Source organism: Pongo pygmaeus, chromosome 12, assembly GCF_028885625.2.
Source record: "Pongo pygmaeus isolate AG05252 chromosome 12, NHGRI_mPonPyg2-v2.0_pri, whole genome shotgun sequence".
NCBI classification, from domain to species: domain Eukaryota; kingdom Metazoa; phylum Chordata; class Mammalia; order Primates; family Hominidae; genus Pongo; species Pongo pygmaeus.
This window is the reverse complement of record NC_072385.2, coordinates 93,301,686-93,325,287: the sequence shown is the minus strand read 5'-3', so window position 1 is coordinate 93,325,287 and position 23,602 is coordinate 93,301,686. Positions and strand designations below refer to the sequence as shown.

The window sequence follows — 23,602 nt, the reverse complement described above, 5'->3', positions numbered from 1 at the left end:
GGTTCTATTTATTGTCTTTCTCTCTCCAAAAGATGCAACTCTCTAAGGGCAGGGATTTTCGTTTCTTTTTTTCATTGATGTATTCCCAGTTCCTACAGCACAGCCTGGCACATAGAAGATGCACAACATCTGCTTATTAAATGAGTAAAGTAAAGCTCACAGGGTCATGTGCTGATTCACCAAATCTCCAGTGGTAAATCAGAATCTGGGAAACGGGCCTAAGCATTTGCAGTTAAAAAATGTTGTCTGTGTGAAATGGTTGCACCCTAACATGAGCAGAGTTCAAAATCAGATTGTAGTCAATGTCAGTGTTAAGAAGAGAGGAAACACATGATTCAGACTCATGAGCAAAGACCCTTGGGCTGGAAAAACTGATCTCCAGCATAAAGAGAGCACCCGGGCCCTGACATTTTCCCCACAACCTGGGTGTGTGTCTTCCAACATCAGCCCTGGCTTGCTTATTTTATCTGCTCTGTTAAGAGGGCCCTAACACTTTGGACATACTCAAGGAAGTACATCTTCCCATCCTTCCAATACAATTAAAAGACACATATTCAAACACAACAAAAATCACCTTCATTGTAGAGGCCCTACAGAAGGGAAAGAACACCAAGCATTTAAATTTAAATATTAATCTGCATGCTAACATGGAAATATGGGTAGAAAGAAGAAAGCTGGAAAAGAGAGAGTCTTTCGATAGAAAATAAATAAAAAAGAATGCAGAAGGAAGATGCTCTGATAATCTTGGGCTCCATGTGAAGTTAGCCAGGTTTGTCCTCTAATTCATTATGCCAGAGCCACAGAGCGGGGCTTAAGGGCCCTACTCAGGGCACTGATGGCATTAATGACTGAAATCATTGACTGAGCATCTACTTGTCCCAGGTACTGTGCTAATTACTTTGTATTCACTGTCCCTGACTTTTCTGACGATACTACAAGGAGATATTATCATTCCCATTTTACAAATGAGAAAAATAAATGGTTCATGAAAGTAAGCTGGCTAGAGTCATATAGACTTAAGTGACAGAACTAGAATTTTAATTCAGGCATTTTGCATTAAACTATAACGATTTCCAAAATGGCAGAAACTTTTTATTGTCGCAACAATAAGTTAACAATGTTTTCTGGGGACAAAGAGCTCAAGATTTAGCTACTTAACCTCCCATGCTGCCCCTTCTTCCCACCTGAATAAATGTGTGTAGGTTGCATTATCTCATCAAGGAGCCTCACATGTTTCCACTCCTGCCTGATGCCTTCCCACTCCCCAAGTAAGTTTTGTAAGCACTTCTATTCATCACATAGCAATGGAAAGATGAGCCATGTGGAGGATCATCAGCTGAAGACAGAGGTCTGAAATCACTCCAAACTCATGTAGTAAACTCAAGGTTTTTCCATTTGGTCAGGAGAAAAGCAAATGGAGAAAGAATCCCTAGCAGTAAGCAAGCAAAACTAAAATAAGAGGGGAATGGATAATGAATGGAAGCCAGGGAGAATGATACAGAATTTTGCTATAACAAGTAGGTTAACACTTTGCTCTAATAACAATAATTCAGTATTTTTTAAAAAAGAATTTCATTGCAGCTCAAAAATTTACTGTCTTGGGGGTCTTTTTTTTAACATCTTAAATTTAAGCTGATAAGTAATCCAAAGAAATGCAAAAACAACACATTCGTTTATGGTTTTATCTGCCAAGCTTTTCTTAGCCACTCATATATGCCAGACACTGTGTTTCAAAGATAAATAAAACATATCTCCGAAGGAGCTTGTATTCTAGTGGGGCACTGCCAGAGTCAAGGAGTGAGTCCCTTCTGTGGAAACAAGGACCCTTCCATTACTAGAGATTCACTGAAGAGAAGAGACTTTCCAGGCATTTGAACAGTGACACTGAGCACTGAAGTGGACTACCTAGTCTCCAGGTTAATGTACCTTGGGTCTTGAGTTAATAAACCCAGCATTCTAGAAATCTCAGACTGCTCAGACTGTGGTCCTGCAAGCTAGAGATTTCAATTATAATGAGCTCCCAGAGGCAGGGCCTTGGACTCTGTAAATCTTTCAGAAGCCTCCTGATAGACAATGGTAATTCTTTTTCATAATAATTGTTCACCACTAACCCTGAAGAGAAACAGCAGCATTTCTTTGATGTTTGACCTTACACACTGAAAAAGAATGAGGCCATATACATGCTTTTATATCTAGGTCACCAAAAAGGATTTTCTACCTAAAAGTATTTCCCCAATAGCTGGTTGACATTTAATCTTAAAAATCTGTATATATAGTGAGCCCTTCCTATGTTTCTAGTTCTAGAGAATGAATGAACCCTTCATTTATTCATCAAGCCTCTATGGAGTAGCTTCTATGTGCAAAGCACCATAACAGACACTACAGGGATTGCAAATATGATTGACACATGGTCCCTGTACTTACTAAATTTACAGTCTGCAAGCGACAGTTACTCCAATGACCATTAATACTAGGAAGAATTGACAAAATTCCATAAAAGGAAGGGATGGGAAGGATGACAACGGCTAGAGAATGTGACAGGACATTCTAAAAGGAAGAAATGATATGGACAAAGACATAGAGCAATGATTCTCCAACTTCAGTTCATCTAAGAATCACCTGGGAAACTAATTAAAATGCAGTTAACTGGGCTCTATCATCAGATACAGTTGAGGAATCTCCAAATTTGAATTTTAACAACAATCCCAGGTGATTGTGATGTGGGTGGTCTTGGACCACCCTTTGCGAAGTGTAAGGCAGAAAGAGCAGAACTCAGTAGAAGCACAGTAACGGCACACAGGGCATGGGGCTTGTTTAGCAAACAGACTGGAAGTGCATGCCTGAAAATCAGAAAATAGTGTTTGTTCTAATATCCGTAAGATGTTGATGTTAAGTAATATGTCAGCTGTGCTTTCCCTCTCACAGAATGGGTCTCCGGGCAGGATCAAAATATGAAGCCCCTTAGTGAATATGTGTCCAGGAGGTGGGGGACTAGAGGGCAGAGGAGGACAGATCTTAATAGGAGATAAGAGGGGCCCCAAAAGGGAGATTAAAGCACTGGAAGTAATATAAAGTTCCTACTTCATGATGTTGCTGCAGGTGTTTTGTCTTCTCTAAGAAGAAACAAGCAAGGATTGTTAGGTCACTACATTGGCAGATGACAAAGACTTAGGATAAAGGGACATCTTCAGAGACCTATTCAGTTTCTATACCCAAGCCCTAAGTAGAGGTAGAAAACATGCAGAAACATGAACCCCAAAATGAAGTATTGGGTGGTAAGGAAAGCTGTGCTCCTCAAATGACAGGTTCTTTAGGGGGCAGCCCCTACTCTCTTTCTTCATTTCAACTCAAGAATGAATCTCTGTGGTCACTCTTTCTTCTTTCTGGCCTGCCTCTTGGAACTGGGGATGTTTAATATAGAATCCAATTTCAAGTTGAATGACAGTCAATCCAGCAGGATTTTTTTCTTTTTAAATCTTTTTTAACAAGGTAAATGCTGGTTGTGTGAGCAGAGGCTGGTGAATTTCATCAGCTTTTTCCATGAGTCATTAGGATTCATCTTCAAGTAGATAGCATTTCAGAAGACAGAATCCTATCAACTTGAGGTTTGTAAGTCTTACATTTTCCTGCATAGTTTCAAATTACAGTCCTTGAAAGAATAAGCTGTTCTTGAAAAGAGTGGAAAAGTAGAAAGTAAAAAGAAACATATTTTAAAAAGTCAAGGTGATGGGTGCTCACATAAGGGTGACTCTCCATCAGTATTGTATGCTACAATTTTCTAAAGTTCCTGACAATATACTCAGTGACAAGGTTCTAACACCAAGTGTCTATTTACATATTACAATATTGTATATTATATATTACATATTACAATACACTTTAAAAATGAAAAACACCTTAGAAAGAAACTAGTCAAATCTTATTATTTAGAGGACTAAAGAGAGTGTTGGTGACATGGGAAAACACAACATTCTTACAGAAATCTAGTAGAGAAATACACGGTTTTTCTCTACTAGCTAGGGCATCTAGTGAATATGTTCTTTAAACCAATCTTATATACCTGTGTTTGAAAAATTATTAAAATTGGCTTAAGTGGTATGGTTTTAATGTTAGTAACTATGCTGACACTGCTAGATTATTGTCTTTTGGTGATAGATGAGGATTATAATAGATGTGAATTTATCTATCACGAAGGTGGTCCTAAAAGGAGCCATTGAAAAAGGTAGAGGAAAAAGTCACTGGAGGAAGAAATGCTATTTAATAATTTAATTAGCAATTGAAGATAATTTCTATCTATGAAACCTTTGCTAATGCAACAATTATTTTCATCAATATCAATGATTAATGACAGAACATTCATTCATTAAAAAAAATCAAATGTCTTTTATGTATATAGCAAAGTGTGAGGCATTGGGGCTATAACCATGAGATAGACAGACGTAATCTCTCTCCTTATGGAACTTATTATCTAGCTAGGAAGACAGATGACAGATGTTCATTTAAATTACTGCCCAAAATCCATAATTATGTCCATCACATAAAAAGAACCAATGACAAAAACCACATGATTATCTCAATCGACGCAGAAAAGGCATTTGATAAAATTCAACATCGCTTCATGTTAAAAACTCTCAATAAACTAGGTATTGATGGGACATCTCAAAATAATAAGAGCTATTTATGGCAAACCAATAGCCAATATCATACTGAATGGGCAAAAGCTGGAAGCATTCCCTTTGAAAACCAGCACAAGACAAGTATGCCCTCTCTCACCACTGCTGTTCAACATTGTATTGGAAGTTCTGGCCAGGGCAATCAGGCAAGAGAAAGTAAAAAACGATATTCAAATAGGAAAAGAGGAAGTCAAATTGTCTCTGTTTGCAGATGACATAATTCTATATTTAGAAAACCCCAGTGTCTCAGCCCAAAAACTCCTTAAGCTGATAAGCAACTTCAGCAGTCTCAGGAAACAAAATTGATGTGCAAATATCCCAAGCATTCCTATACACCAACAATAGAAAAGCAGAAAGCCAAATCATGAATGAACTTCCATTCACAATTCCTATAAAAAGAATAAAATATCTGGGAATATACCTTACAAGGGACATGAGGGACCTCTTCAAGGAGAACTACAAACCACTGCTCAAGGAAATAAGGAAGGACACAAACGGAAAAACATTCCATGTTCATTGATAGGAAGAATCAATATTGTGAAAGTAATTTATAGATCCAATGCTATTCCCATCAAACTACCATTGGCTTTCTTCACAGAATTAGAAAAAAAAAAAAAAGAAAGAACTACTTTAAGTTTCATATCAAACAAAAAAAGAGCCTGTATAGCCAAGACAATCCTAAGCAAAAAGAACAAAGTTGGGGGCATCACGCTACCTGACTTCAAACTATACTGCTGCAAGAATACAGTAACCAAAACAGTATGGTACTGGTACCAAAACAGACATATAGACCAATAGAACAGAACAGAGACCTCATAAATAACACTACACATCTACAACTATCTGATCTTCTACAAACCTGACAAAAACCAGCAGTGGGGAAAGGATTCCCTACTTAATAAATGTTGCTGGGAAAGCTGGCTAGCCATATGCAGAAAACTGAAACTGGACCCCTTCCCTACACCTTATACAAAAATTAACTCAAGATGGACTGAAGATTTAAATGTAAAACTAAAAACCATAAAAACCCTAGAAGAAAACCTAGGCAATACCATTCAGGGCATGGGTATGGGCAAAGACTTCATGACTATATCACCAAAAGCAATTGCAACAAAAGCAAAAATTGACAAATGGGATGAAATTAAACCAAAGAGCTTCTGCATAGCAAAAGAAACTAGCATCAGAGTGAACAGGCAACCTACAGAACGGGAGACTTTGCAATCTACCCAATATGACAAAGGTCTAATATCTGGAATCTACAAGGAACTTAAATTTACAAAAAAGAAAAAAAACATCAAAGAGTGGACAAAGGATATGATATGAACATACACTTCTCAAAAGAAGTCATTTATGCAGCCAACAAACATATGAAAAAAAGCTCATCATCACTGATCTTTAGAGAAATGCAAATCAAAACCACAATGAGATACCATCTCACACCAGTCAAAATGGCAATTATTAAAAAGTCAGGAAACAATAGATGCTGGTGAGGCTGTGGACAAACAGAATCACTTTTATACTGTTGATGGGATTATAAATTAGTTCAACCATTGGGGAATACAGTGTGGCGATTCCTGAAGGATCTAGAACCAGAAACACCATTTGACCTAGCAATCCCATTACTGGGTAAATACCCAAAGGAACAGAAATCATTCTATTATAAAGACACATGTACACATATGTGTATTGCAGCAATATTTACAGTAGCAAAGACTTGGAACCAATCAAAATGCCCATCAATGAAAGACTGGATAAAGAAAATTTGGTACATATACACCATGGAATACTATGCAGCCATAACAAGGAGTGAGATCATGTCCTTTGCAGGGACATGGACGAAGCTGGAAGCCATCATCCTCAGCAAACTAACATAGGAACAGAAAACCAAACACCACACGTTCTCACTCACAAGTAGGAGTTGAACAATGAGAACACATGGACACAGGGAGGGGAACATCACACACTGGGGCTTTTTGAGGGGTGGGGGCAAGGGGAGGGAGAACATTAGGACAAATACCTAACGCATGCAGAGCTTAAAACCTAGATGACAGGTTGATAGGTGCAGCATACCACCATGGCACATCTATACCTATGTAACAAACCTGAACACTCTGCACATATATCCCAGAACTTAAAGTAAAAAAAGAAATCCGTAATTATTAACTCGAATAAATGGCTGTGGAAGTAAAAATGTGACTCTATAAAACTAAGTAACAGAGGACTTCACCTACCAGAGTATTAGAGAAGGTTCAGCTGAAAAATAACATCTAAGCTGAGATTTAAAAGACATTCTGCAGGAAACCAGCCAAAAGGTTGTTGAATTGTAAGGTCTTAGGTGGACACTTCTGTAATTACCCTTCTCTGTAACAGGATTATTCACAGACCTACCTTCTTAGATATGCTGGGGTATGAGATCATGTTTGGCAGGGACAAAAAGTAGCTTCTATAATTTATACAAGACTTTTGCTCTCTGAGGTCAGAGCCATGCAACTGCATTTAATTGCATTGTACCACACTTATAGGGTCAATGTGGTAGACGGAAGGTTCACTGGTCTAGGGACTAAAAGAAATGAGTGCTGGTCTCAGCTCTACTGACCAGTCATATGTCCTTGGAGAAGTCATTTTCCCTCTCTCAGTATCATCTGTAAAACTGGGAAATTCTGCTAACAGTCTGCAGCTATGATATTCAAATCCTACACTTTGGCATTCAAGGTCATCTATAATATAACACCTATCCATCTGTGCAGGTTTACTGTTAGTCAATATATCAGCTAGTAGTCAGCTGAGCTACTAGATGAAAATTACCCAAATATGTACCACATCATCCTTTCTAATGCTTTTATAGTTATCTTCCATGACCCATCTCAAATGTCAAGTTTCCCTTATAAAACTACTTTGATTGCTAGGAAGGCCCTTAAACGTCATCTAGGTCAGGTACAGTAGCTCATGACTATAATCCCAGCACTTTGGGAGGCTGAGGAAGAATTGCTTGAGCCCAGGAGTTCAAGACTAGTCTGGGCAACATAGCAAGACCCCCATCTCTACAAAAATAAAATTAAAAAATTAGCCAGGCACAGTGACGTATGTCTGTGATCCCAGCTATTCAGGAGGCTGAGCCAGGAGGATTACTTGGGCCTAGGAGGTAGAGACAGCAGTGAGCCATGATCATGCCACTGCACCCCAGCCTGGGTGACAGAGTGAGACCCTGCTTAAAGTAAAATAAAAAAGTCATCTGTCTCCCTAGCCCCCACCTTTCCCAATAAGAAAACTTGGGGCCTGATAACTGAAAGAGACATTTCAAAGCCACATATTTCAGAAGTGATGGAGCTGGACCCTAAAACAAATTCTGTGAATTTCTAGGCCATTTCTCTTCACACTACACCAACACCAATTGCTAGGATTCCCCAAGCCCATCAATGTTGCATTTGTGTCTCTCATAATCTATACTGTGTGTGTCAAGAGTTGGCAAACTATGGTTAATGGGACATATTCAACCTGCTACCTGTTCTCGTAAGGCCCACAAAATTAAAATGTTTCTTACCTTCTAAAATTACTGGAAAAAAAAAGAATATTTCATGATGTGAAAATTATGTGATATTCAAATTTCAGTGTCCACAAATAACATTTTATGGAACACAGTCGTACCCATTCATTTATATATCATCTATGATTGCTTTCTTGCTATAACAGCAGAGTTGATAAATTATGACAGATCCTATAGTTCACCAAGCCGGAAATACTGACTATCTGGCCATTTAAAAAATCAGCTCTCTGATCTTTGGTATATGTCATTTTGTGGGTACTTATCTTCCTTTACCTTCCTGTGGCAACCCCTTCACCACACCAATCAGTGTATTCACATGGGGGCACACAGGCAGGAACAAGGCTCTCTCTCACCATTTATATCTTCAGTAATGAGCTAACAGTTACTGAGCACCCATGTGTCAGAAACTGTTCCAAATATTTTACTAATATTAATTTATTACTCCTCACAAAAAACCACAAGCCTTTTTAATATTTTTATTCCCATTTAATAGATGAGGAAAGTAAACACGGAGAAGGCTAAGTAATTAGCACAATGTCAAATATGCCACCTTTTGAATTCAAACGAATGTTATAACTATCATGAATATGTCTGCTGACCTCAGAGACCTTTAGTCTGAGGACCCTAGGGTGGTTCATTTTGTTGGTCAGTATTCTCAAACTAGATGAAAAGTCATACTTCCCTTTCCATCCTGAAGAATCCTTATTAGACGTTCAGGAATTCCTGAGGCCCAGAAAACACAGGCAAATTTCTGGAGGCTTTATACACAGGAAAAGAAAAAGAAAAAGAGGTAACTTCGATGAAATGATTTCAGAGTCATAGAACTGGATTCTCCTATCTCCTATTTCAGTCTTATAGAATCACTTAATTTTATATGGCCTCCATTTGCTTATTTGTAAAATAAAAAATAAACACAAAGCAAAACTAGGTGATGTCAGATGTCTCTTCCAGTGCTAGCCATGGTATGAAGCAACAGAAGGACTGATAAAGAGAAGCTCTTAAAAAGAACTTCTGACAGCTAGCTGCATGTCCAGAGGAAGAAACGCAGACAGGGAGGAGTCGGGGAAAGAAGCACTGACTGCCCAACACCGACTCACAAATTTCAGCTTTGGAGGGTCCATATCCCCCAACATTTGAAAGATCATTTTGGAAGAGTGACTTGAAACTTCTGAGACACATTTGATGGGTACCTCTCCAAACTGTCCGATGCCACCCACAGTTGGGGCTCTAACACAGCCCCCAGAGGAAGTTAAAGCTTGGATGTAGAGTAAGCAGTCTGATTCTCTCAACCTGCTACCAGGATGGGATGCTATTCATGGAGCACAGCAGAGAACCAAAGGGTGGCCCTGGGTCCTGAGCTTTAAGGGAAAGTTGAAGAAATGGGAAGCTAGAGAAGTTCCAGAAGCTCAACTGTAAAAGCACCAGCATAACCATTTGGTGCTAAACAGATAAATAAAAACCACCTACCCTAGTAGAGGAAACAGAATCATCACCTTTAATAAAGGAACAAGTTAGCAAGTGGTCTGTCTCTTGCCTCACCTCTGACTGGTACAGCCTCTCTCCTCCAAGGCCATGCTGGAAGTTCATCCTACATTTTGGTTTCAAGTACAAAATGCATTTGTACAATGGCTTATGTTATTATTTGTTTCAGATCCCGTTTCTGTGGCATGGTCCTGACTGGGACACAGAATACAATGAAAGGGTCTAGAAACTGCCCTAACATTTCTCCACGGTTACCTTGTCATAAATAAGCTGGGGCTCTTTGACATGTTTCAAAAGTGGCTAGGCCTTATTTGCTTTCAAAATCCTTTTCACTCTTTCTGAATAAATTAAAATGCTTCCTCCTCCGTGCAGCCACGTCCAATGTTCTCTTCTTCCTTTCAACTCTTTCAGCACTTTGCTCAGTTGCAGCGAAGTGATCTTTCTTGCTCAGCCTTGTACTTCAGTATAGGTGTTCTAGACCATGACATCCCTGGGAACAGAGAACAGTGTAGACCATGGCTTTTGGAGAGCCTTCCTTATTAACCATTACTTGTTAGCCCTTGGCCCAAGTTATTTCACTGAACCATAGTCTTCATCCTTAAGTCAGAATAATGATGCTTCCTTATCCTGCAGGATACTCATAAGCATCCAATGAGAAAATGTATGTAAAGCATTCAGACTAGTCCCTGGCACATAAAAAGTGCTCAACAAATGTCACTGACTTTTCTTCATCATCTGCATTCTTTGAAAAGCCAAGCACGGGGCCTTGTATACACTGAGTGCTCCATAAATATCATGGTTTGGTTGAAGTAAATTGCTGAATCACTACCTTGTTTGTTTGACTTGCCTCTCACATTGGATCTAACCAGGACATTATTAATTGTTCTCAGTTACCATGCAATGACATCAACAAAGTAATTACTCTTTTTTGAAAAATTAAGATGATCTTTAACATTTACATCTAGTTTCCTAGATCTATTACATGTACAAGAAACCATTTGTCTGAATTGGTATCACACTAGCATTTTCTAGGTTACGGGCATTAAATACTTATTGCAAAATGATACAGTTGAATCTATTCAAGATTTTAAGGATATAATTTCACTCTAGAGAAAATATTTTGCCCACTCCTCAGAGGACTTAAATGGCTAAATCTTCAAGAAAGTATCAAATTTTTATTACCCTTGTTGCTCTAGAAGCCAAATTTTGGAGTTTATCTTTGCCTTTGTCTGGCTACTCTCTATCCCTCCATCAACAGCCCCATTCCTGGGCACTCACATCCCCCCAAACTTCCCCACCAAAATGGCCCTGAGTGCACTAACTGGGCAGCAACCTAGTTTTAAACCTCTTTCACATTCTCTGTATTTTCCTGTGTTCCAGGCCCTCAGGACTTTGTCTGCCAGTTGACCTGATAAACCAATCCAAGTTAAAAAAAAAAATGAACATATACTAATGATTTTTGAGAATTAATGGTAGCTCCTTCTCGGATAATATTTCATTTTATTAGGGTCTATTAGATAGAATTCCTTTATTCAAATGACTGGTTCTAATTGTGAAAGTTTCAGATCCTATTTTGCCCAAGAAATAAATGCTTTGAACCTGGGAATGTTTTGCCCACCCTCAAATCACTGTATAGACTGCTGCCTGCAATACACTTGCCCTTGATCACAAAAGCATTTTCTCTGCTTCAGCTGCCAGAGCTTTTCCTCTTCCACATGTTCCCCTCCTTCTACTGAAACTCACTAGGAAGTTTCAGGTAAGGTGGAAATGTGACTCACTTAAACTTTTGTCTTGTTACTGTCTACACTCTTGGCTGGGCAGATCAAAGGACAATCACAAATGTACATTTAAAACACCTACTGTCCAATATAGTCCCTGCAAAGAGAACCTACAAAAATCACTTGAGGCAGCAAGGACTACGAGCAACTGTCTTATAAGTTAAGTCAATACACTGGAAAATACAACAGAAAATGGACTGTTTGATTAATAAGTACTACTGAGAACCTAGTCATTGATTAGGTCTTCAAAATATGTATTGTGTAAAACGTATTTTGTAACGTATATGTGTGCATGGAGGACTGGAGATGGAAGGTGACAGAGTCGGGAGGCCAGGGAGAGACAGAGAGAGAGAAAAAGATTTTGGAAGAGGAAGAAAGAAAACCGAAAGTAATCCCACTGCACTTAATGAGGCCCCACTGGACTAGTCCTGAATCCAAATCCGAATCTCAAAGGCAGATGCTGAAAGCTCACATTCTCAGAATCTAGTCCATCCCAATGGGTCAGAAAACACCTGATATTTATTTCCACTAAATCTCAGCTATATCTCTAGGGAACAGAAATATCTTGGTTTAAAAAGAAAAGTGGAAACAGCTACTACAGAAATCCACTGGTTTTGTTAGCCACCGTTACTACCACGAATTAGAGCCAAAGTAATAGACAGCTAAGGGAGCCGTAAGTGATGTCAGACAGGATTCTGGAACCCAGAGAAAGTCAGGGAGAACGTTTGCCACAAGAGGGAGCAGTAGAATTTGGTCAGATGGGAGACCATTTGGTAGGGGTTATGATGAGGGGTCTATGAGGTATGGGAGGTTATGATGAAGGATTTAACTACAAGTATGGGTGATATTTGGATAATATTTTAGCAAAACACATTTATCCTTGGGGGAAAAAAAAAGATAAAGGGACCAGGAAGAGTAGAGAGAAAATAGCATGTTGATTCCTAAATTCTTAGCAAATATAAAGTGACAATTTAATGTTTACTTGAAAGCAACATAAACACATACTACAAAAATATAAAACATGCAACATATGTGCTCTAACAGCCTCTTCTAGAGGCTGCATTTCTTTTTCCAGATTTAATTTATATTTCAGTTTGAATTTTGTCTATTGCCATGTTTTTAGGGCAGTCTACTTCTTACCTATATACTATCCTCCCTGTACCTAAAAGGCATCAGAAAGAAAGAACTTGTCTCATTGAATTGCAACATTAAAAAAAAAAACAAAACACAGACATTAATGTCCCAAAATGCACTTGAGACAACCACATCTATGAGCTAAATGAATGCTTTGGCTTGCTTTTTAAAGGGGAATTGCAACTTCCTTGGATCTGCACAGCTTTTCTCATCATTTATTTTGTCAAAGGAATAGATTGAATACTAAGAGGAATCATGCGTTTATTTTGCAAGTAAATAAAAGTCTATTTTTGCCTGGCAAAAGCATGTTAAACATAGCTTTTTAACAGATGCTGAAGTTCTCTTGGAATATATTTTATTTTTTCAAAACACAGAAAGCTTAACAGAGCAATTAACATAATTCCTGCAAATAGTCCTATAGGTGTTACTGACTATACCTCACTCTCCTTTTGCAATTTTATCGGGAGTCAAAGCACTGTTACTCCCATGCTCTTTTCTTCCCCTGGTCAACAAAAGGGCTATGTAGTTCTTAATCTGAAACATTACAGTAGAAACCATTATATAATAATAATAACATAAATATATAGGTAGATAGATAAGAAAATAAGCCTTCATATTTTAGTTCATTACTCTCCTCCTTCAGCCCTAAGCTTTAGAGACAGTAGATTAAGTCTGATTGTCATGACACTCTTACATCCTTTGTAGTCCTATACAGCTCAACAATAAATAATGGTTTATCTCTGTTCAGTCCTTTTTGTTGCTGTTGTTTTTCTAGGAATTAAGCATTTCTTTTTTTTTTTTTAAAGACAACAACCATTTTAAGGGGACAAAATCAGGGCTTCTTTTACAGCAGGTGTGAGAAATCTTAGCTAAAGAGCTGTGAGATCCAAATGGAATTCTTCAAGCAGGCAGAATTTGTAAAATGAAAACCATCTAAGAGCACACATCTTGCTTCTTGACGAAATAAGTTTGTCCTCCCCCACCTTCTCACTCACAAGGCCCCAAAGATGGAGCTAGTTTTCCCTTCCTTCCTCCTGCTTTCACACCCGCCTAACCTCCCAGTTAAGCAAGTTTAGCAAACCCAGGGAGCTCAATCCAAGTAACACAGGATTTGAAAGAGGAACCTAAAACCAATCATTTCCGCTGCTGGGAGCATGGGAAACAGAGGTATACTTTCAGAATTCTCTCCTGGTGGCTCCCTCTTTCCCTTGGGAAATCTTCGCACAAGTCTCAGATTGTGCATGTTCAACTGCTCATATCTGGAGATACTCCAGCAATGCCTTTAACCAGATCTGATCAGAAATCTCCACCTACTCAGCTAGAGGCTCCTCCATGATCAGGACGCTTGTACTGTCTTCACCACATCTGTCATTTTTAAAAAAGCTTCTTCCACTACACCTCCCACTGATATCCTTTTTTCTCTTTTTAGTCTTTACACCTCCAGCAGGACAAAGTTTGTATTGTTATATTCACAACCACTAGTAGCTGACTAGCAGGAGAGAGAGAGAGCGGCTTCAGGAGAGCCAGGTTCGGGGGCTTCAAAAGGATACCTAGAGCAAAGCATGACTTTCCAATGACTGCATACAACATGCACATTGCTCTCTTCTAAAAATGCTTTGTTAAATTTCATCACCCCTGTTCTCAACTCAACCACTACCACTTTGGAGAGGGAAATACAAATTGCCAGCCCAAGCCATTCATCAAACAGCAACAGAATCCACGGGGTGGTGGGGGGGATAGAGAGGGGGCGGGGGTGATGCAGGGGGTGGATTTAAAGAATCAAGGATGCACACGTACTGTATTTTCAAGAGCATCGCCTGGGCGGATTTGGTTTCTTTGGCCGGCTGTCCAGCTATAAGACCGCCCTCTTCTTCATTAAGGAGGAGCCAAAAAGGATATCTTCACATCTCAGAACACAAACCATTTCCCCCAAGAGCCAGCAAAGCTCCAGAGGCAGAGAATGCAGCTGCAAAGTTCCCTTCCAATCTCTTGGGGAAAGATGCCTGTGTGTGCAGAATCCCCAAAGCACACCACGGCACAGTGCCCAGAGACTTGGACCCCGCAGCCCACTCCCTGCTACCCCCTACATTTCTTCCTCGTTTGTCTCTGCCCCGCCACACCTCCCTCCTCTCCGCAGTCCGTGGTGAATGAGCACCCAACGCCCGCTGGAAAACAAGGGGCTCGGAAATGTGGCCTCGGGGAAAGACCCCAGGGATTACCGGAAGGAGGGATGTCCGCGGCGAAGAGTCCAGTGGGTGGGGACGCCTGGATCCCCAGCAGCGCTGCATTCGGGGTGGACTTAGCTCTTCGCGCCCTGAATCCTCAGAGCCCAGCGCGGTGCAGGGTGCAGCATCTCTCCTTAGCAGCCCTTTCTTCCTCTGGCAGCCTGCACTGGCAGGCAAGCACCCTCACGCCCAGACGCACCAGCCCGAGCAATTTTACTCTGGGAAGCGCGGACACCCAGAAAAATGTGCAGGCGCGCACACACCACATCACACACACACGAATTTAGAAGCCGCTCGTTTGCCAAAGCAGAGGGAAGTGTAGCCTTATGAGCAGCAAATGGAAAATAGTTCTCGGTCTCCGACCAAATGCCTTCTGCCTGCCCATCATAAGATCCTACCTGGTTTGGGGAGTGTGAATGGATTCTTCCTCTGTTCCTCCACGCTAGTAGGAAATACGGCGCACTCCCTCCTTTTAAACAGCTCCCGATCAGGAAGAGGTCGCTCCCATCTTCTGTGGGAAGCACAAAGCAGGCGGCGGCGGCGGGCTGACTCCCGTGCAGCGCCGGCGCGAGCGAGAGCGGCGGCAGCGGGCAGCGGTGCGCGCGGGCGGGAGGCAGGCGCGGAGGCCGGGAGGCTGGGAGGGCCGGGGCCCGGGCGGCGCGCGCGCTCCCCCTCCCTCCCGCGCACACTCGCCCGCCCGCCGCCCGCAGCCTCGCACTCGCTCACACGCGCGCTCGGCTCCGCGGCCGCCGGGCGCCCCGGACCCCCCTGCGCGCCCCTCGGGCTCCCCGGGCGATCGCGTCGGGGCAGAGCCGGCGCGTTTCTGGAGCACCGAGCGCGTGGGGAGCCCTTCCAGCCTCCCAGCCTCTGCCGGCGAGCAGCTTTTTCGATTTCCTGCCGGCTCTCGGCCCCGCAGTGCGTTGCGGCCGCGCGCTAGCGCTGTCTCCCGCACCCAGCCCATCGATGACACGCGCACACAGGCGCTGCAACTTTTCTTTTGAACCCTCTTCGCCTGTTCCGCAGACAGAACCCTGACCCCCAATTCGCCTACCCGTTTCTCACCTCTGACTTTGTTAATCCAACTGTCTTTCTTCCCCCACTTCCTGCCCTTCTGCTAAAGGAAGCTTTCTTTTAGCAAAAGGATCTGGGCATATATCAATGATTTTTTTTTTTTAATCTTCACCCTGTGTTTTTCTACGTATCAGATATGCACAACTATACGTTGGCTACTAGATGCTGACACAAGCAAACAGGGATATTGGGGGGAGGGTGTCCCCCGGCCAAGAACTGGGAAAGAGTCTCTGTGTTGGTATTTCCCTCAAAGATGCGGCTCACCTGGGAATAAAGACCCAGAGTCTGTTTCATGTGAAAGCCGTGCTGGTTTTAAACTAGAGTGAGGAGTAAAAGCCGAGCATTAAGGTTGAGTGGGGAAAGACCTAATGCAGCAATCGATGAACCATTCTTTGCCCTTTCCAAGAGAAGCATTATCATTGCCAATAAATCACTTTCCCCATAATTAATAAAGGAGCACTGCACCAGGCCTTTCCTCTCTTGACAGCTCCTTCATTCTTACAAACCCTTAATGACTTCACGTGGTGAAAGGCTAGATCTACTGTGGAGTTCACTAGCTTCCAAACCTGGCTGCGCATCACACACACCTGGGAATGTAGTCAGATGCTGTAGAATCTGAGGCCGAATCTGATGCAGACTCTCCTGTTGTAGGTCTCAAACGGGGCTCCAAATTAGTATTTTTAAAACACCAGTTGCTATCGGCCACTGGTGTCGTTTGCCAAGGTGTGGCGGGGTGGGGGAGGGGGGGTCAGGAGCAGCTGCTTGGGGAAGGTGGGAGAAGGAGGAACCTATAGAGCACCAGGCAGAAAGTTTTTTTTCGTGGAGACGTCCCCCCGTACTTACAGTGCAACCAGGGCAGTCACCACAAATGATAGATTCTGACTCCAGGAACCTCAGTTTGCCTCCGCAACAAAGAAGGGGCGGAATGGAAGAAATAGCCTCTTCTGCCTCTGTGCCAGTGGCTCTCAATCATATTTGCACCTCAGAATCTCCTGGGCCGTTTTTAAAAATCCCAGTGCTTAGGCCACACCCCCAAACTGATTAACTTTGACTCTCTGCAGGTGGGCCCCAGACAGCCTTAATTTGTTTTTAAGATGCCTGGTTGATTCCTATGTGCAATGAAGGTTGAGAACCACTGCTCTAGGCCAATACTCCTCAAACATGAATGTGACTATGAATCACATGGGGATTGCAGATTCTTTTTCAATAGACCTGGAGTAGGCCTGGGGTAGGCAAGTGTTGAAGTGATGCTGATGCTGTCTGAATGAGGACCTCACTTTAATTAGTCGGGTCTGTTGCCAGCAGTCATGGATACTGGCTTTGTAGAGGACACTCTAAGCTGCTTCATGTCTTATAAATTTGCAGGAATCGTTCTTGCCTAAGAACATTTTTCTTTCCTTGCTATAAGTTAAATTTCCTTGGAAGCTACTTTCCACACAAACTTGGTTAGACTGCACTTACTAGTGGATATAAACAGAATGACCTGTGGGGAGAGACAGAAGGTCACTGTCCCTTTTAGAATATGTCCTCTACCAAAAATTACTTAGAGTCCCTGAATTTAAGGCAGTGTGAGTAGCAGATATTTGGCTCACACGCAATGAAAGGGGCTTGGAGAGAAAAGTGGCTGCTTTCTAAATAACACTAAGGAAAGCTTATAACTAAAGACTCCACTCAATAAGAAATAGAACACATCTAAATGAAGGAACCAAGAGAAAGCTAAATGAAAATGTGAGTGGGCCATATTTCATTGGAATAGATTTTGTGGAAAGAGTGTAGCCTTTTATTGCTATGATGGGCCACTTACTGAAAGCTGAGGTTTTCTTGAAATTTTAGGCATGTTTGTGACATGGAGTGACAAGAACCCTGGTCTTTAAATGTCTATATTCCAGTGATGCCCAAAGTCTGTCTTAAGACTTTTTTTTTTTTTTTTTTTTTTGCTTTGACCATTGAAACTGAAAGGCTACATCTCGGCCACTTGATTCTTCCTCTTTTCCAATCGAAACTGCTTTTTGACTGATTTGGATTCTTGGAAAAAAAACAATATTAAATGGTCTTCTGTTTATCTAGAACTATTGAAGAGGCAGCCTAGTGCCTAGTGATTTGGCATCCTTTTTGGTTCAGTCAGTTTCTGAGCCCCTAATTTTCTTTGCCTTTCATTTCTCTTTAAAGGCATTTTTATAATGGTTCCAGGGCCCCAAGGCAAATCAAACCTTTTGCTCCCTCCTAAATGTCATACATGAGTGAGTTTTTATTGCGAGAATTATCAAAGGCTACATCACAGGCACAAGGCTGAGGAAGACTATGGCTCTAAGAAAGGAAAAAGTGAGGCTGCTGCAGTCTGTGGCTTTGGAAAGAAGAAATGTTGAATGGAGGAAGCTGGTAATTTACATTCTAATAGCAGTAATGTTTCTTAATTGCAGTCTTCCACATTGATTGCCATTCTTTCCTCTGGACTTGGAATTAAGAGTCACCGGGTCTCCACTGTTATCTAACCAAAGCAATATGACACAATCATTCAGGGGACTCCACAGGGATATCACTAAGATTTGATATATTCGAAAGATGTTCTGATGTTCACAAACTATTTCCTAGGAAAACTTCAGGGGATCTGTCAGCAAACTCATTTTCAGACCAAGTGTAAATATTGTGAATTAGGCCCTACTTTTTATCTAGTCTATAGAAAATTTAGAAATGTGATCAGGTTATCAAGATTTTTAAAAATATTTAATAGTTTACTAAAGCACTCAATATGTTTTCATCATAGGGAAAACAAGCACAATACTCTATTTAAATTCCTTTCATTTTTACTTTGAATTACATAAATCAGAGGTACCTCTATTATCTCTTCCATTGCTTGGGGCTTCTGAAGTATGTTAATATAGTCTTAGTCATCCCTCACCTCATTTCTTACTCTGCCAGTCTTCACTAATCACCTATCTGTTCATTCACAGGCTCAGTTTCGTAGTGATTTCTACATAAGAAAATGTTATTATATAATAGCACCCCTAGCCTGGCCAGTGAGTGGAGCTTAGAATTAGCCATTTTTCCATACCTAAGAATCTCAAGTGAACCATTGGGTTCCCAGTTTTGTTCTTTACGTTTTCTTTGCTGATGAGTAGATCCAGGGTTCTTTGCTTTGGGGATGACTTTGAGAATTCTTTGTTGACTTCTAAGTGCTGTTGTTCCTCTTCCCTGGAGACTTGTTCCTGCAGTTAAACTTTTACTTCTCTGTTTTGTTTTGACCAATGGAACACCACTCTTGTACCTCACCCATTTGTAAGCCCTGCTACTGCACAACAGTCCACACACTGGGGCAGCCTTCCTGGCAGATTCAGAGTCACAACTCTCCTTCTCTCTGCATTACCGTGGGGTCAACCACTTCCTCTGAGTCGCCAATGAATTTGTCACAGTCTTTGGACATCAGGGGCCTGCAATTCTACATTTGAGCAACTGATATTAAATAATTGGGTTTGGGCTGGGCACTGTGGCTCACGCCTGTAATCCCAGCACTTTGGGAGGCCAAGGCGGGTGGATCATGAGGTCAGGAGATCAAGACCATCCTGGCTAACATGGTGAAATTCCGTCTCTACTAAAAATACAAAAAATTAGCCGGGCGTGGTGGTGGGCACCTGTAGTCCCAGCTACTTGGGAGGCTGAGGTAGGAGAATGGCGTGAACCCGGGAGACGGAGCTTGCAGTGAGCAGAGATCACACCACTGCACTCCAGCCTGGGTGAAAGAGTGAGACTCCGTCTCAAAAAAAAAAAAAAAAAAAAAAAAAGAATTGGGTTTGTACAAAATCCTGACACTTCTGTTTTCCATTTCTGCCCCTTATTAAATTAAGGAAATATCAAGTCTCTATCCTGCAACTTTATCAATGGTAACTCAATGGCAGAATCATTATCTAGAGCTGTTAATTAGAGGTCAGAAAATAATAGCAGATTGGTTAAGAGTCAGAATATCTGTGTTAGATTCTCAGATCCAGCTGTGTGACCTTGGGGAAGCTTCTTAACCTCTTAAATCTCAATATCTTTGTTTGGAAAACATGGATCATAAATTCTCCTTCAAGGTCCTGTGGGAAGGATAAAATGTATATAGGATGCTTTGCATAGTTCCTGATCATAGCAATTGCTCAGCAAATGATATTGCTGTTATTATTATTGGTGAAGTTTCATAAACATGATATCAATGTAAATTTTAAAATTTCTATATAATTAGATTCTACATAATCAGGTCATCCCATTATTGATATTGATTATGCTATTGTTTTTGTTATACAGAGTTCTATGCAATGAATAATCCAGAAAAATATACATTTCTACATCAAGAGAGTATTTTTCCTCTCTGTAATGAAAAAAGCTGCTTGTGAACTTTCTGATTTTGTAAGTACAGAGTGTGGTTAGTGATTGATTAAAAGGGGCAATGAATTATTCTCTCCTTCACAATAATTCTGTTCCCTTATGTCTGGGTATCAATTTGATCTTATCTCTATTATAAACTGAGGGTAGAATTTCAAAGGCAGCCATTTTAGACAAATCCTGCTACAACTGAAATGTTGATTATCACATTACATTAATTTTATTAACTGGGAACTTTTTCTATAGGGCATAAACTTCTTCACTAAGTTTACACAACACACTTTCCTCAACATTGATTCAAGGACTCTTCATCAAATAGGGACTCAAGATAAGCTCCCTGGGGTGCTTTGTACCAGGCAGTTGTTCCCTACAATCCAGTTCAGAAGCAATGTCCCTGCGAGATTACACTTCAGCCTTTTTCATAAATCTCTTTTCCAAGGCACCGTTTATGATATATAGCTCCCTAGCTGTATCTTCAATTGCTGGTCACTGATTAGACTCTTCTGAGAGCTGCCACTGTTTTAGTGCTTACCACAACGCCCAGACAGTAGCCCTTGAAGATGAAACCTAAGGGGAAAATAGACTAAACTTATGGGTGTTGTAATCTATGATTTTAATGATGCTGATTCTGCTACTACTGGAAGTGTCTGGAAATAATGAAACTGTATGCTCTCGTCTCTTTAAAAATGTAGACTCATACAGTGTGACCTAAAGAATCCTTAGTAATCACAAACAAGTAATACTTAGAAACTGCATTCTATTTTCCCATTCTTTTAAAAGTATTATCCAGTCACACAAAAGTCACCTTTGGGTTTGTTTCAGCATTCCTAAGAATGTCTTTATCAAAACAAAGGATAAATTGTTTGTATAGACATTAACATTTTTTGCCACCTCCAATTTAATTTTTATGTAAGAAATCCTTATGAACTAGTTGGGGCAGCTGTGATTACTCTCATTTTACAGACTGAGAAAGAAAGTACAAAGGGATTTGCCAAATCCTGGCTGTACGCATGTATCAGCTGGGTTATTTAAAAAATACTGAAAGCTGGGTCCTACCCTTAGACATTCTGTCTCTATTGGTAAGAAGTTGAGTCTGGGCACTGTTTTGTTTTGTTTTCAAGTTTTTTGGGATGGTTCTATGATTTAGCCAGGGCTGAAAACCACTGGCCTAAGGTCAAATAGCTAATTTGTGGCAAAGACAAGTGATAAAGCTCTTTTACATCTGGCACAACTCAGTTTCTTTTCTGCTGCTCTATCGAATTTCACTGTTTAATAGAATATAAAAATGAGGACTTTTCTTGGAAATTTAAGAGGACTTACAAACGTTTAAGGGCCTTTTTAAGTCCCTAAGGGGCAGGTAATATAATTCACCTGACTTAGGCAGATTGGAGGATATGATCTAGAAAGTCCAGTCCATTACTGTGGGGCCCCCTTCTACTTGAACATTTATTCCTCAGCATCTAGAGCAGTTTTTGGTGCATGGGACATGAATTAGTAGAACACGTATTGTCCCCTGTAAGGGGACTGGTATAGATGGAAAGAAGGATTCCGGTGATAGGGTAAACTCTTTGGCCTCTCTCCAGTGCAAATTGCAACTTAATAGCAATGGTCTCCTTGTAGCTGCAGTGCAGGCTCTGGTTAGCTGACACAGTCACCGTATCTACACTGGTGTTCTGCCTGGCCACCTGCTCTGCGCTGACAGACAGATTGTCTGTGACATTGCAGGAGGAGGAACCACACAGAGACAGCAGTCTGACCGAGCCTCAGGCTTGAGTTTGTAAACTAACCCTTTGTCAGTTATCTCAGGAATTACTTACAAGCTCTTATTTGGCCCAATTTGTGACTAAGTCAGAGAATCTCTTATTTCCTCTATTAAGAAGGGTTCACTAGGCATGGGGTTTATGAGCATTATTCTTGTATTCTTATTTATTATTTTTCAAGATTCAAGGAATATGTAAGTTTCCTGATTATGTCCAACGTTGGTCATCAAGCAACTCTTATTAAAGGAAAAAAACTGGGTAGAACAGAGAAAAATAAAACACAGCTGAGAGTAGCCATGAATTCATTTGTTCACTCATTTCTTTATGGATTTTTTCAACAAATATTTATAAGGATGGACTGCGGGCCAGGCACTGTCTCAGACACTGGAGAGACAGCAGTGAAAACATCAGTGGAAGTTTCTCTTCTCCTGGGACTCACATTCTAGTGAAAAAATGACAGGCAACAAGCAAAATAAACAAATTAACACATTGTAGGGTGTCATATGGAGATACTGCTATGAAACTCATAAAGTGGGAAAAATGGAATAGGAAGGTTTAGGGAAAGTACTAGTTTAGGTGGTCAGTTCTGCAGAGACTTGAATTAAGATTTCCTGTTGACACCACCAAACCTTTTTTGAGAGTCCCAAACAGATAAAATAATATAGAACAGTATATATTTTTTTTGTTTTAAAAATTAGTTTCTGCCCTGTATTGAGTTTTGTTTTGTTTGTAGGAATTCCTGCCTCAAAGCCATCGGACTTTATCAGGGTCAGCAGCGGAGGCATGGCCATATCACTTGTACCACTGTGTTTTGGAGCATATTCATATTAAATACATGCAAGAGTTGTTTCAAAAAGACAGACTGCCACCAGGGGTTGCACATAAAAATAACTGTTCCTTCTAAGGCACAGTTGCCACAAGAATTCTGAGTGCCTCTTTGGTTTAAATTATAGCATCTTATTAATGCACCTGGATGACCAACTTTGTAAGGTTCACCCTGGTGGGTGAACCTCTTGCCACAAAGTCAACAGCATTGGTGGGTGGTGTTGGGGGAGGCCGTGGGAATCATGTATGTGTAACTTAATGATGGTCCCAGTACTGCTTTCTATGGGTCCATCATACCTCCTTTTCCTTTTTCCTGAATTCTTACCTGAAATTATACTATACACAACACACACACACTTACACAAACTCACATACTCATTCGCATAAATGGCTTGTAAATATGGCCAAATATTTAATTATTGAAAAATCACCAATTGCAAATTTGCAAATACCCATGGAAATCATAGCTGACCTCTTGTTTTTGTAAATTTTATTTAACCTCAATGGTCTTTTATTTGCAGAGTCTTATATACTTCGTTTTGAGTCTACTTAGAGACTCAGGGCCTAAAGCAGATTACAACTCATATACTGTGCTTTTTTGAAATGAATGATATCAGATTTGAAGCCTAAAATAGATATATGTATTATGTATCTCGTGGATCTTAAGAAAGGTTTTTAATTTTTCTCTTATTGTTTCTTTTGTAAAAAGAAAAATAAAAATCTCTGAATGTTGCCCAAGGAAAAGCAGAGTTTG

The 23,602-nt window shown here is 40.6% G+C and overlaps 1 protein-coding gene across 8 annotated transcripts in view; it reads right to left on the bottom strand.

Moving 5' to 3' along the window:
• SLC8A1 (solute carrier family 8 member A1) overlaps positions 1-23,602 on the bottom strand; it is a 389,853-nt gene that overhangs the window by 316,415 nt on the left and 49,836 nt on the right. For 2 of the 8 annotated variants that reach the window (XM_063648787.1, XM_054474974.2), the window contains exon 1: positions 14,831-14,852. The exons of 4 other annotated variants lie outside the window; for them this stretch is intronic. The gene's annotated coding sequence lies outside the window, so the exon portion shown is untranslated. Of the gene's footprint in view, positions 1-14,830; positions 14,853-15,234; positions 15,471-23,602 lie in introns of those variants that run through there. 2 more of the 8 variants (XM_054474977.2, XM_054474981.2) reach the window with 2 other exon arrangements.